This window comes from Paramisgurnus dabryanus, chromosome 24 (genome assembly GCF_030506205.2).
Source record: "Paramisgurnus dabryanus chromosome 24, PD_genome_1.1, whole genome shotgun sequence".
In the NCBI taxonomy this organism is placed as follows: domain Eukaryota; kingdom Metazoa; phylum Chordata; class Actinopteri; order Cypriniformes; family Cobitidae; genus Paramisgurnus; species Paramisgurnus dabryanus.
This window is the reverse complement of record NC_133360.1, coordinates 25,484,560-25,497,598: the sequence shown is the minus strand read 5'-3', so window position 1 is coordinate 25,497,598 and position 13,039 is coordinate 25,484,560.

Genomic DNA, 13,039 nt, shown 5'->3' with positions numbered 1-13,039 from the left:
AGAATGTTAGAAGTAAGCAGATTCGTTTATAACCTAACATACAAAGTTGATATTTTGGCTGGTCGACATAATCCAAAACTAGGAACCAATATAAAGTATTAAAGAGCACCTAATTCATTGCTAAAAACAACTTTATTTTGTATTAAACGCACTGATTTGATAAAACTCTGTGATTGGCCAGCTAATCTGTACGTTGTGATTGGCCTGAATACCTCTGACGTCAGCAGGAAATGTGACGCTCCTTACCATGTTTCGGTTTCGTACAGGATTAAACTCACAGGGTGAGTCCGAAGCGTATGAATTCTGATAATGTCGGTCTTGTCTACATAACCAATCCCAGGAAGTAAACTGTTGCCTACAATCCGTGTGTTTGTTGTAGTACAAAAAAAGAGATTTACATTGGAGACGATAACTCGTGTCATCGTTACTTTGGATTTTGTATCGTTTGCATATCGTTAACATGAACTAACACACACTTACACAACAAAGGACATGTAAAAATGTGAATCGGACAATAGGTGCAGCTTCTTTTGACTTGAACCTGTAGTTAGTTTCCCGCAAACAACTGATTTTTTCTTCACAAAATGGACACAGAAATGTGCACTTTCTCTGAACCAAATTCAACATCAAAGTGTAAATCAACTTCTCGCCAACAGACAAACGAATTCACCACACCCACGTAAATAGTCATGACACAATTCCAAGATCATTTTTTTAAGAAAACCTTTTAAAAAAAAGCTTTCCCAGTGGAGAACAAACATACATACATATCTCTGCCAACTACTATAAAGTAACGCAAACCTTGCCAACTAAGATAACACGGCCAATTCAGTCAGCATTACCAAGATCACACAGTAGATCAGATGTGGACTCCATCAAACATTTTACGGGAGAAAGCGTCTTGATCCTGATTATGTCAAAACAATCTTGGAAGAGCTGCCTGACTGAAGCAATAATTCAGTCTCATCTCACATCCATCTACGAGAATGACACATGAAATGATGCATTATGGGAGTATGTACACAGACACTTCCCATGCCAGGACAGAGAAATTCCTATCTCTTTAACAGACACCTAGATCAGGGGTTTTCAAACTTTTTGATGGCAGGGACCCCCACATATGATGAACCTTTAGCAGGTGACCCCTTTCCTAAAATATATACCCGTATTATTTATAAGGAAACATTAAACCTTAGCATTTGTGATATTATAAAGACTACAATTTGTGTTTTTTGTGCAATTTCTGGGGAACCCCTGGGTTTATTATTTTTCCTACTATTATTTTTCATACTACATTGTTCTGGGTAGGTGCTAGATATAAACTTACTGGCTCTTTTTCATTGTAAGACTATGCGATTATTTTTGCATGTTTTATCTGGCAGGCAAAAACTGTAAATCTGACTGCTTTGAGCAAACAGTTTGATTTGAGGTATTATTCATGTCCGTGACAGCAACGGTTTGTTAAAATACCTTAGCAAGCACGGCAAACAATCTGACACTTTCTATATACAGAGAATGAGTTGTATCTCTCTGGCTTTGCGGTTAAACCTGCTCATTGTCGTACGGTAATTATAATCAGGGTGTTGGAGAGAGGATGAATGGTGCTGGATCTGAAATTTCGATCTGCTTCAATATTACCAAAGAAAAACACTGACTGCACTGCAAAAGAAATGACTTCCTTACTTAGTATTTTTGTCTTGTTTTCAGTAAAAATACCTAAAAATTTCTAGGAAAATAGTTATTAGTAAAAAAATAAAAATAAAATCTAAGCAAATTTGTGCTTAAAGAGTAACTAAACCCCAAACCAACTTTTTTTAGTTAATGATCTGTAAGAATGATGCTTTATTAGTGCTGTTCATTGATTTTAGTAAGTTTTTTGACATTTGGATATAAAGCGTTTCAATACTACAATATATGGAGTAAAAACGTCTGAGTGCTGCCCTCTTGAGGTTGAACGGTGGCTACTGCAGTTGAATTTTCCTATTGGATGTTGGGTCCAAGAAATGACTCGTGACGTAAGCAGGTTCAAGCTCACCACGCCCTTGTTACGATCTCACCACACACTTGATACGAGCTTAGTTCGTCCCCTCTATCTCCGTTGGGATCTGCCCACTTTTCTTGCATTTTTCAAATATTGCAGTGGGTGGAGTCAGCCTCTGACCAGGGGTTTAGTTACGCTTTAAAACAAAGCAAAATAAATCTGACAATGGAATAAGAAAGATTTTCTTGAATTAAGTGTTTATGAAAAAGTACACTTATTTCAAGAATTTTTTTCTTATTCCATTGGCAGATATTTTTGGCTGTTTTAAGCACTACACTGCAAAAAATTATTTTCAAGAAAAAAAATTCTTAGTATTTAAATATCAAATTTAAGTGATTTTGTGCATAAAACAAGCAAAAAAAAAAAAAAATCTGCCAATGGGGTAAGCAATTTTTATTTTAATTTTTCGTGAATTTAGTGTTTAGGAAAATTTTCAAGATTTTTTTTCTTACCCCATTGGCATATTTTTTTTGCTTGTTTTATGCACAAAATCACTTAAATTTGATATTTTTGCTCTAAAAACTAGACTTATTTTCTTGGGTCGTTTTGCTCATCAAGAAGAAGCATCTTAATTTAAGAATTTTTAGATATTTTAACGAAAGAAAATAAATGGAGCAGCGGGCCAAATTGGATGCAAAGCTAACATGTTTTCTTTCAGTCTGGCTGGTGCATGCAGACTGCGCACACATTAATGCCATTTACATTCGGGTCCAGTCGGTTTACATTTTTTTTTTTTTTAGAAAAACTGAAAAATATACTGCATACAATAAATGACACCTGTATATCCACAAAATCAATCCATGTCAACATAGCTGTGTATGTAGATATGAATAAATACAACAGCAGGAAGCACAACCTCATCACATAAAAAGGTACTAAGGGATCCAATGGAGAGCCTGGTAAATATAACCCAAGAAAACATAGAAATGTCTGGCAATGCAATATCCATTCATTGTGAAGTCATTAATCTTTGTGTCTGACAGCTCAAGCACTACGGCTTTGTAGAGATCATTTTATTTTTGCGGTCTTTCCAGTTTCGCATTAGGGAAACACCAACTCAGATCCATCCTGTTGGTCTGGCACTGTTCTCCAGGTCTGAATACTGCATTTCTGCAAGTCATCAGCCAAAGTATGTGAAAGATTTCATGACAACGTACTTTACATGACACTGTGCAGCTAATGCTCATATCAGCAGCCTCTGCACGTCTGAATTGCATTCTAACGTCGGCGTGTACGCTACGGTTTATGCAAACAAGCCGTCTTGCTACATTACATGCGCGGCACTATCAGCAAATCTCCTTTGAAGCGTGGACATGCTCTGAATTTCTTGATGCAAGTTTAGCTTCAAAATAAATATCAAAAATGGGCAAAGGAAAACTGAAAATGTGACCAAGAAAGCATATTACATATAAGAGGCTTAAGTTACTAAAGGAGTAAAGGAAGTTTTTAAAATGTATTCCGGCTATTAAGAAAGAGAGAACAATTTTCAGTAGCTTTTTTCACCGTTTTTTAATGAAAGGATCAAAATAAAGTTGTAATAATTTCCTGTCTAAAGCCAAAGATGCACTGCACGCTTTTGGCTGCTGTCCCAGACGAAAGATTGCCCTTGCGAAACAATCGTCGCGATTTCTGTGATTTCTTTTTCGGTGGTCCTTCAGTATGTAAAAGCTGATGTTACATTAACCGGTTCTGCAGACATGAGAAGAGATACAATACTAAGTGCGTTTACATGCACAGAATAAGCGAATAACTATAAAAAATCTGCTTATTATAGAAACCAGTTTTCATGCGTTAACATCCAAATCAATAAACCGGCTATGCAGACAACTGCGTTTTACGTGGGAGATGTGTCAAGTTTCTCGCAGGTAGTGACGTCACAGCTTATAGTTCAAAAAAGCAAGTGTAATATCTGTCTAAAGCTATCCTGTTGTATCTCTTTCTCGTGTCTGCAGAACCTGTAAACGTAACATGAGCTTAAATTTTCGCAGTTTCTCTGCCAACTGCTTGAGTCGAACGAAGACTTAAGCGTTACATTGGGGCTGTTTACACTTGGTATTTAGATGTGTTTTCATCGATCGGATCACAAGTGGACGAGAGAGACACATTACGTTTACACCTGGTATTTAAATCCGTCTCTTTTGTCCACTTTCGACCGCTTTTGTCCTGAATACTGTGAGGGGACGGTTCGTGAGACGGTGGGCGAGTCTCTCTGCTGTCATTCAAACGCGAGCGGGAGTAATTATGAGTTTATATGGACGCAAACTAATATTACGTCGGAGTCCGCTGCTTGTTTAGCAAGTATACATGCTGCACAGTGTTTTGTACGTGTATATGTTAGAGCTTACTCTGAATTTTCAGTGCAATTGATGAAATAGGATCGCGCAACTTTCACGCTTTCAAAACGAAACTACGGAGAACACCCACAGTAGTTTTATCAATGAAAGGCTAAAAATAGCGCTGTTCACCGTATGTTCACGCCAGAAGTCAAAAAAAGACGTAAAACTTGAGTTTAATACCTCAGATTAGATAAATGGGCGGAGAGAAGGCGGTCGCGTGTGGCTGTTCGAACACATTTAACCACATTTGCTTTCCGCAACTCCAAAGCGATCCGATCGAAAGTGGTTTCGACTACCTCTGGATGTGGTTGAAAGTGGACGAAAGTGGACGTTTTGAACATCGTTTACACCTGGCATTAACGGTGTCCACTTGTGATCCGATCGACGAAAACGCATGTTAATGCCAAGTGTAAACAGCCTCATTGTGACGTTTATCTTTCTCACGTGGAGAAATGCGCATATGAACAAAACGGCGAGAAAGCAGGTTAAGGTGTTTACATGCCACGCGAAATCGGGGTAATGAGCAAAAACTACCTGTGCTGATAGATTTTTGCTCTCTGTTAAAAGAAAGTTTTACGTGTTTACATGACCCCACACGTTATCAGTTTATGAGGCGTAATCAGCATAATGGGGCATACACACCAAACGCGAGTTCAACGATTTGCGCGAGTAGATTACATACAAAGTCAATGCAAAGACGCAATCAGACGGAACTGGTGGGTGCAAAAACACGCGCTATTTGCCACAAACGCGCCTTCGCGCAAGTTGAAAATATTCAACTCAAGCGAAACATTCGCATGACACGAAGTTAAGTCCCTCGAGTAATCTAGAGCGAGGAACGTGAAGCTACGCATTTGGTGTGTACGTAACTTAAGACAGTATAGCCTAAGACAGATTTCCCGGCGGCTTTTTGAACGACTATTATTTACTATAGACGATGATGTCACTGCCTGCGATAATCCCATGTAAACGCAGTTTTCTGCATAGCTGGTTTATTGATTTGCATGTAACAGCAGTTTTCTATAAAAAGCAGATTTTTAGTGGTTATCCGCTTCTTCTGTGCATTTAAACGCGCATTTAGTTAAAATGGATCTGATTTCCTTGAATACAGTCTGAGACAATAGTATCTCACTTTAAGGTTAAGGTGATTACATGCCACACAAATCGAAGAAAATAAGTCTAGTTTTTAGATTAAAAATATCAAATTTAAGTGAATTTGTGCATAAAACAAGCAAAAAAATCTGCCAATGGGGTAAGCAAAAAAATCTTGAACATTTTTCTCAAACACTAAATTCAAGAAAAATCAACAAAATCACTTAAATTTAATATTTTTGGTCTAAAAACTAGACTTATTTTCTTGGGTCGTTTTGCTCATCAAGAAAAAGCATCGTAATTTAAGAATTTTTGATATTTTTACTGAAAACAACACAAAAATACTAAGAATTTTTTTTTCTTGGAAATAATATTTTTGCAGTGCATACAAAGTCAATGCAAAGACGCGATCAGACGCGTCCTCGCGAAGCGAATGACGCCAATTGGGCACCGCAATTGTCGCGAAAACACGCGCTATTCGCCTCAATTGCGCCTTCGCGCAAGTTAAAAATATTCAACTCAAGCATAATGGCAAAAATATGCAAGAAAAATTTGCTTACCCCTTTGGCAGATTTTTTTGCTCGTTTTATGCACAAAATCACTTAAATTTGATATTTTTGGTCAAAAAACTAGACTTATTTTCTTGGGTCGTTTTGCTCAACAAGAAAAAGCATCTTAATTTAAGAATTTTTTGATATTTTTACTGAATACCAGACCACGAAAGGTTTTTCTTGAAAATATTTTTTTACAGTCTGAGACAATAGTATCTCACTATTGAGATATGGCAGATAGCGTACAACTCGCTGAGGGCGTACACTATGTAATACAGGCCTGTCAGTCAGTGACTGTGGGCGGGGCTTCATCAGTGTGATGTCACTTTGATGAGAAAATCATTACAGCTTGTCTAATGAGACGGTTTTGGTCTAATGGGATTTAATAAAAATAAAATGTTTTTTTATTGCAAGGTGGTTGTGATCACGAAATGTGAACACACAATTATGTCCAAACAACTTGTTGAAAGTGGATTTTGCATAATAGGTGTAACCAAATTAGACTTTTTTATTAGCTTAATTGCCTTTCGTATAAATCTGATCACTCATCCCAAAGTATCACTGAAAATCGTTGACCGAGTAGAACAAATCACACAGGTTTAATACTTAACTTCAAATCCCTTATCTTTAGTAAAAGCAATAGTAATGAGCGTTGTGACTTGCTGTTTCTTTTCACGAGTTTGATACAAAACAGTTTCAGGTTGGCATTCAGATCAAGACACCTAAAAAAATGGTACAGATGTAGTCCTGGAGTCTCGCCATCATTCTTCTACTTTGAGGAAATACAGAGCTGAATCTTTTGATTAGCACAAATCTGTATGATTTAACTTGACATATTTACGCTGCAGTCGTGGAGACAAAACCGCAAGCGCAAAAAGATGTGGTCTCAGTTTTACGGCTATAAGGAAACTGCATAAAATATCTGGCTCCGTTTTAGGTAAGGTTCAATTAAATTCACAAAACAACTGTAGATCTGGCTATAGAGTATATCTTTATTATGAAGGCTCAATTTTAGCAGAAGACCAGATATTACAGGGTTCGGCAAATATCTGCAAACCCTTAAGTAGTTCAGATTAATCCACTTTTCTAATGCGAGCGGTGTTAAACATCACAGATGGGTGCACTTGTTCGCTGGTGTTTTATGGGAAAATTCATATGTGAGAGAATGTGTGTTTGTGTGTGGCCACTTTTTAAAACACACATTAACATATTCCTGCAAATACACACTCGGTTTCTATGGGAAAGAGATTTAGACTCAGGGGAGAGTTGAATGTGGAGGCAGGAGACGAACCAAAAATAGGTTGACATCACTTACATGGAGCGGATAGGAAAAATGTGCCCTCTGTACAACAGTGTTTACAGGACACAGAAGACCACAAACATCTTCAAAACACCACATATTTACTTATTTATCTCGCTTCTGAATTTCAGCTGATACAGCAAAATGATAATATAGGGTAAACAAGAGAAATTGGGGGTTAAAGGAATAGTCTACTCATTTTCAATATTAAAATATATTATTACCTTAACTAAGAACTGTTGAATCATCCCTCTATCATCTGTGTGTGTGCACGTAAGCGCTGGAGCGCGCTGCGATGCTACGATAGCATTTAGCTTAGCCCCATTCATTCAATGCTGCCATTTAGAGATAAAGTTAGAAGTGACCAAACACATCAACGTTTTTCCTATTTAAGACGAGTAGTTATACGAGCAAGTTTGGTGGTACAAAATAAAACGTAGCGCTTTTCTAAGCGGATTTAAAAGAGGAACTATATTTTATGGCGTAATAGCACTTTTGGGAGTACTTCGACTCGCCTGAAAAGTCCGCTCCCCTTCTCACTCTCATAATGGGAGAGGGAGGGTGTTACTGCGCCAAGTCGAAGTACTCCCAAAAGTGCTATTACGCCATAAAATATAGTTACAAATACAAATATATTAAATGAAAGAACAGACCATCTGCTTTCTAACAAACAAATAAATAAAACAGAACAAAATATTTCTTCCTTCATTTGTTCTCTTTTTACCTCTTAAAGGAACAGTATGTAAGAAATTTATATCAATTAATCATTAAATGGCCCTGAAATGTCACTAGACATTAAGAAATAATTTTCATTTCAAATACTTATATCACTCACAACAGCGGTCTGGCCAGGATATTGTCATTTAAAAAGTGGAGTTGCAGCCCTCAACTGATGTTTATGTTGTCGTTTGGTATATTGGCCACCAGCTGTGTGATTGCAGTACCAGTTTTAGCCACACGTTTTGTGATTGCAATACCAGTTTTGGCCACAATCCTACATACTGTTCCTTTAAATATGGGTAGGTTTCTTCAAAAATACAATTTTTTTTGCAAAAATTCGAAATAATTGCATCTTTTTTGGAATTTTGTTAGAGATCGAATTCAGAACGATTATCAAAAGATACACAGAGTTAAATTAGTTTTTGCTTCAGTTTTTAACAAATTTGGTAAGAGCGCCATCTAGTGGATAATAGTGAAATTAAATATTACTGTAAAAACTCATCTGGAAAGTGTTATTGGCAGGGAAATGTTTTCTCTTAATTGACAAAACACTCCACTTTTTTGACAATATGCTCATTTTCCAGCTCCCCTAGAGTTAAACATTTGATTTTTACGGTTTTGGAATCCATTTAGCCGATCTCCGGGTATGGCGGTATACCACTTTTAGCAGCTTAGCATAATTCATTGAATCTAATAATACACTGCAAAAAATGATTTTCAAGAAAAAAAGGTCTTCGACATTTTTACTAAAAACAAGACAAAAATACTAAATATTCTTAAATTAAGATGCTTTTCTTGATGAGCAAAACAACCCAAGAAATTAAGTCTAGTTTTTAGACCAAAAATATCAAATTTAAGTAATTTTGTGCATAAAACAAGCAAAAAAAATTTGCCAATGGAGAAAGCAAATTTTTCTTGATTTTTTCTTGAATTTAGTGTTTAGGAAAAATGTTAAAGATTTTTTTCTTACACCATTGGCAGATTTTTTTTGCTTGTTTTAGGCACAAAATAACTTAAATTTGATATTTTTGGTCTAAAACTAGGCTTATTTTCTTTGGTCGTTTTGCTCATGAAGAAAAAGCATCTTAATTTAAGAATTTTTAGATATTTTTACTGAAAACCAGAAAAAAATGCTAAGAATTTTTTTCTTGAAAATAATTTTTTGCAGTGTATGCAGCACCCGAAAATAGTCCACTTGGTTACTTTCAATAGCAGGGGACTATTTTCAGGCAGTGCGTAATATCATTGCGCCTGCTGCAGCCATGTTACGGCAGCAAGTCCTTGATTATTACTCCAGAATGAGAATATAGTTCCTAGCCATATCTGCCTAGAAATTCGCAACTTTTAATTTTCCGTCGGTCTTAGTACACGATGTAACTACTGTACAGTGGAGTCAAGTTTTAAATAGGAAAAAAATATCAAAACGCTTTGGTTATTTTTGAGAGCGATGCTAATGGTCTAATCAGATTCAATGGATTATGCTAAGCTATGCTAAAAGTGGTACCGCCAGACCCCTAGATCAGCTGAATGGATTCCAAAACGGTAAAAATCAAATGTTTAACTATAGGGGAGCTGGAAAATTTCATATGGAGTGTCACAAGATAAGATGTTCAAATGTCAAGAACACACTTTTTGGTTTAATCATTTGTAAAAAAAAATGTCATATATGTTATTTAAAGACATATTATTATTTACTTTTGTGTAATATTAAACTGTATGTGTCAATATACATTGATACATCCAGGTTACCAAGTGTTATTAGTTTATAGCGTTTATTATCTGGGAATATCAAACTTGGCCAATCAGATTCAAGCATTCCAACGAGCCGTTTAATAAGCATTCTAGAACACATAGCTACACTGTAAAAAATTTCTGTAGAAATTACAGTATTAATGGGTATTACTGGCAACTAGCTGCCAGTAATTTACTGTAGATTTTACATTCATGTTATTTACTTGCAACAGTTTGTTTAGAGTTAAATGAACATGAAACATTTTCAGTTTTTATCTTCTACAGTAAGTTACTGGCAACCAGCGGCATAATTACAGCAAATTTTTTACAGTGTATTATTAAAATAAATAATCCAAAATTCAATTTATTGTCCATGTTCCCAAAGTTCTGTTATACAACAGAAATGCTGTAGGCTATATCCTGCTGTTCCTATTACATTCATTTATCCAGATACAAGATGTTTAAAGCAGGTGTTGCTGATGGTGAACAGGTTACTTTGATTCACCATCCAGACCTTCATACTGGTTTATACTTGACTTTTATAGTAACCTGCTCTGTGAATAAAAGAACTCAATCCAAACACACATATACATTACAGGGAATTTCTCAAAAGGCTGCTTAGATCTCACATTTCCCTTTTTCCTTGACTATTTAGCTGAAGGAGCCAGCAGGCAAGTTTCATCAACGCTGCCAACTTAAACAGTGAAACTACATACAGTATGGTTTACGGTACGGTGCACACGGTCATCCAAGCATGAAGGACCAGAGAGGGGAAAGAGCCGAACTGTGTCCCGTGAGAGGGCTATGGTGTGAGCTCGGATCAACGATACCCTTGCTGCCGGCTGCAGTTTGAAGAAAGGGTCTGTCCGTCTACTCTGGAGAGCGTGATCGTTCCTGGTCAGACCTGTCAACATTCAATCCCTTTATCCGGGTTTCTGGGATCCTGCTGGAAGTATTCATGTCTGACACGTATCGACGATTGGGACCTAAAACCCCAAAATACGCTACATGCGAATGGACTCTCATATGTGTGATTTACGGTACACGCAAGGCATGTCGTGAGCTGATTGTCAGTTTGCTTTTCTAATTTCTTGAGCAGGAAGATCCGCATTTACTCAAACAAGCAAATAATACACATGATGATGGTCAGTTGGTTGCGAGCAGCTGTTGCAATACCCAAGGAGAGGTCTTGTTGGAGAACAATATAAACAATCCGATATTCAGCTTCCTTCGGCTTTAAAAGCCACTGGCAAGACTTGTCATCGGGGAAATGCACCCAACGGCCCATAATCAAACCAAGCTGATCCTGGTGCAGGCTGGTTTGACTTGTAAACAAGTGGCCATGTTGTTTACCAGTAAACTAAGTTGGTGAAGCTGACTGACCCACGCTCTGCTGTCAGCGTGGGTAATAAAGTTAGCTGAAGACCAGTAAAAAACCTCAACATATGCTGCTGAACAGCACTGGTTTTTATTAAGCCATAGAAAATGTCAACCTGCTGTTTGACATTGATTGACAGAGGCAGATTGTTAATGATGCTTCAGTCACGAAAAAAGCCCATGAAAATTTTCTCACAAAAAGAAAAGCCAATAGGTTGAAACCTCATGGACCCAAAGCCGTCCATGTTTCAGACTCTTGCTAATCACGTTAGGACGATTCACAAAGCGGCCTCATGATCTGAGAGCAAAAATCATATCAAGAAATCCACAAGATGATATAATAAGAGTTATTCCCAAGCAATTTAATTTTCAAAACATTCAAAAAGTTCAAAGTAAATGGGATGCAGATCTGAACAATGTGAAATCTGAGATATCTGTCCACTTGTACCTCAAAATGGATGTTTATGTCAAAGTCAAGTCAGTATTTATATAGCGCTTTCACAATGCGCCCCAAAGTACCTTTACAGAAAAATAATGCAGAAACTACAGTATCTCCTCAGTGTAAACGGCTAAAAATAAGCTTGTTTATGCATTTAAAAATAAGCTTGTTTATGTAATAAGTTTGTTGTTTATGTTCAGGTTTTTTTTGTCAACCCCTGGGGAGTCTGCAGACATTGGATTAACTTAGCACCCTCTTACATAAGTTACATTTTTACTATGCTTGCTAGTATGGTTAAATCTTAACCGCTGTATTCTGCTGTTTATGTTTTAAGATTTTTCTGTGTATTTTGCTGCATTTATTAATGTAAAACTGCAAAAATTGTGAAAAGCGCAATATTTATAAAATTAAATTGAATGTTTTTGTACTGTATTGTACTGTAAGTCTAAGTTTAGTAAGATACTGTAAGTTTGGTAGGCAACACTAAGGTATATTAACACTTTTCCCCATCATTGACGAGTTATCTCATCAATTAAGAGAAAACATTTGCATAAAAAAGTGTTCCTGATGAATTTTTGTGTTAATTTGCAATACAGCAATTGTCCACTAGATAAAAATTAAAAAAAAAATATTTACTAATTTTAAACTCCGTTTATGTTTTTTCATTCTGAATCAGATCTAACACAATTCCTTCACAATAATGCAAAAATAAAAAAATTATAGATAGAAAAAATATAGATAACTTTTCTCCTGTTTTGTTTGTTTGTTTGTTTGAAAGCAGAGGGTCTGTTCTTTCATTTGATATATTTGTATGTTTATTAGGGTGGTCCTTATTTTTCAAATTTTAAAAGTTCTCACCTCACCAATATGTTTGAATAAATAAATAAATAAAAATTGGGCAAACTTTTTTCAATATTAATGAATATTTAGAGGTTGCTCAAGCCCTTTAAAGTTTAACACATTTGCGTATTAAGTGATACTTTGTGCTAGTATGTATAATTGTTTAATAATAAATACTTATGGCAGCAATGGACTTATTTGATCATGCTCCATGCAATTAAAACTCCTGTTTTAGTTGTGATATGTCTTTCAAAGCACAGTAGACAATATACACTGAGACAATGGCTAAAGCAACACAAATCAAGTCCGCTATATGGTTACTGTGATCAGAAGAGACTTTGAGCAACCTCTACATATTGTAGAAACAATTCAAAATTACTGGAAAAAAATTACCCTCCAAGAAGCAAGTTTTATGTGTGTTGTGTGTTTTTAAATGGTACAGTTTTTGCAAAAATATGTGAATTCAGAAATATTAAAAGGCTTTGAGCAATCCCTAGATATTGTAGGAACAATTCAAAATTTTGCACAGTGTGTTTTTATTGATATCCTAACACATTTAGGTGATGAGTTGAACATTTAAAAAAAAAAAAAAAAAAATAATAATAATAATAA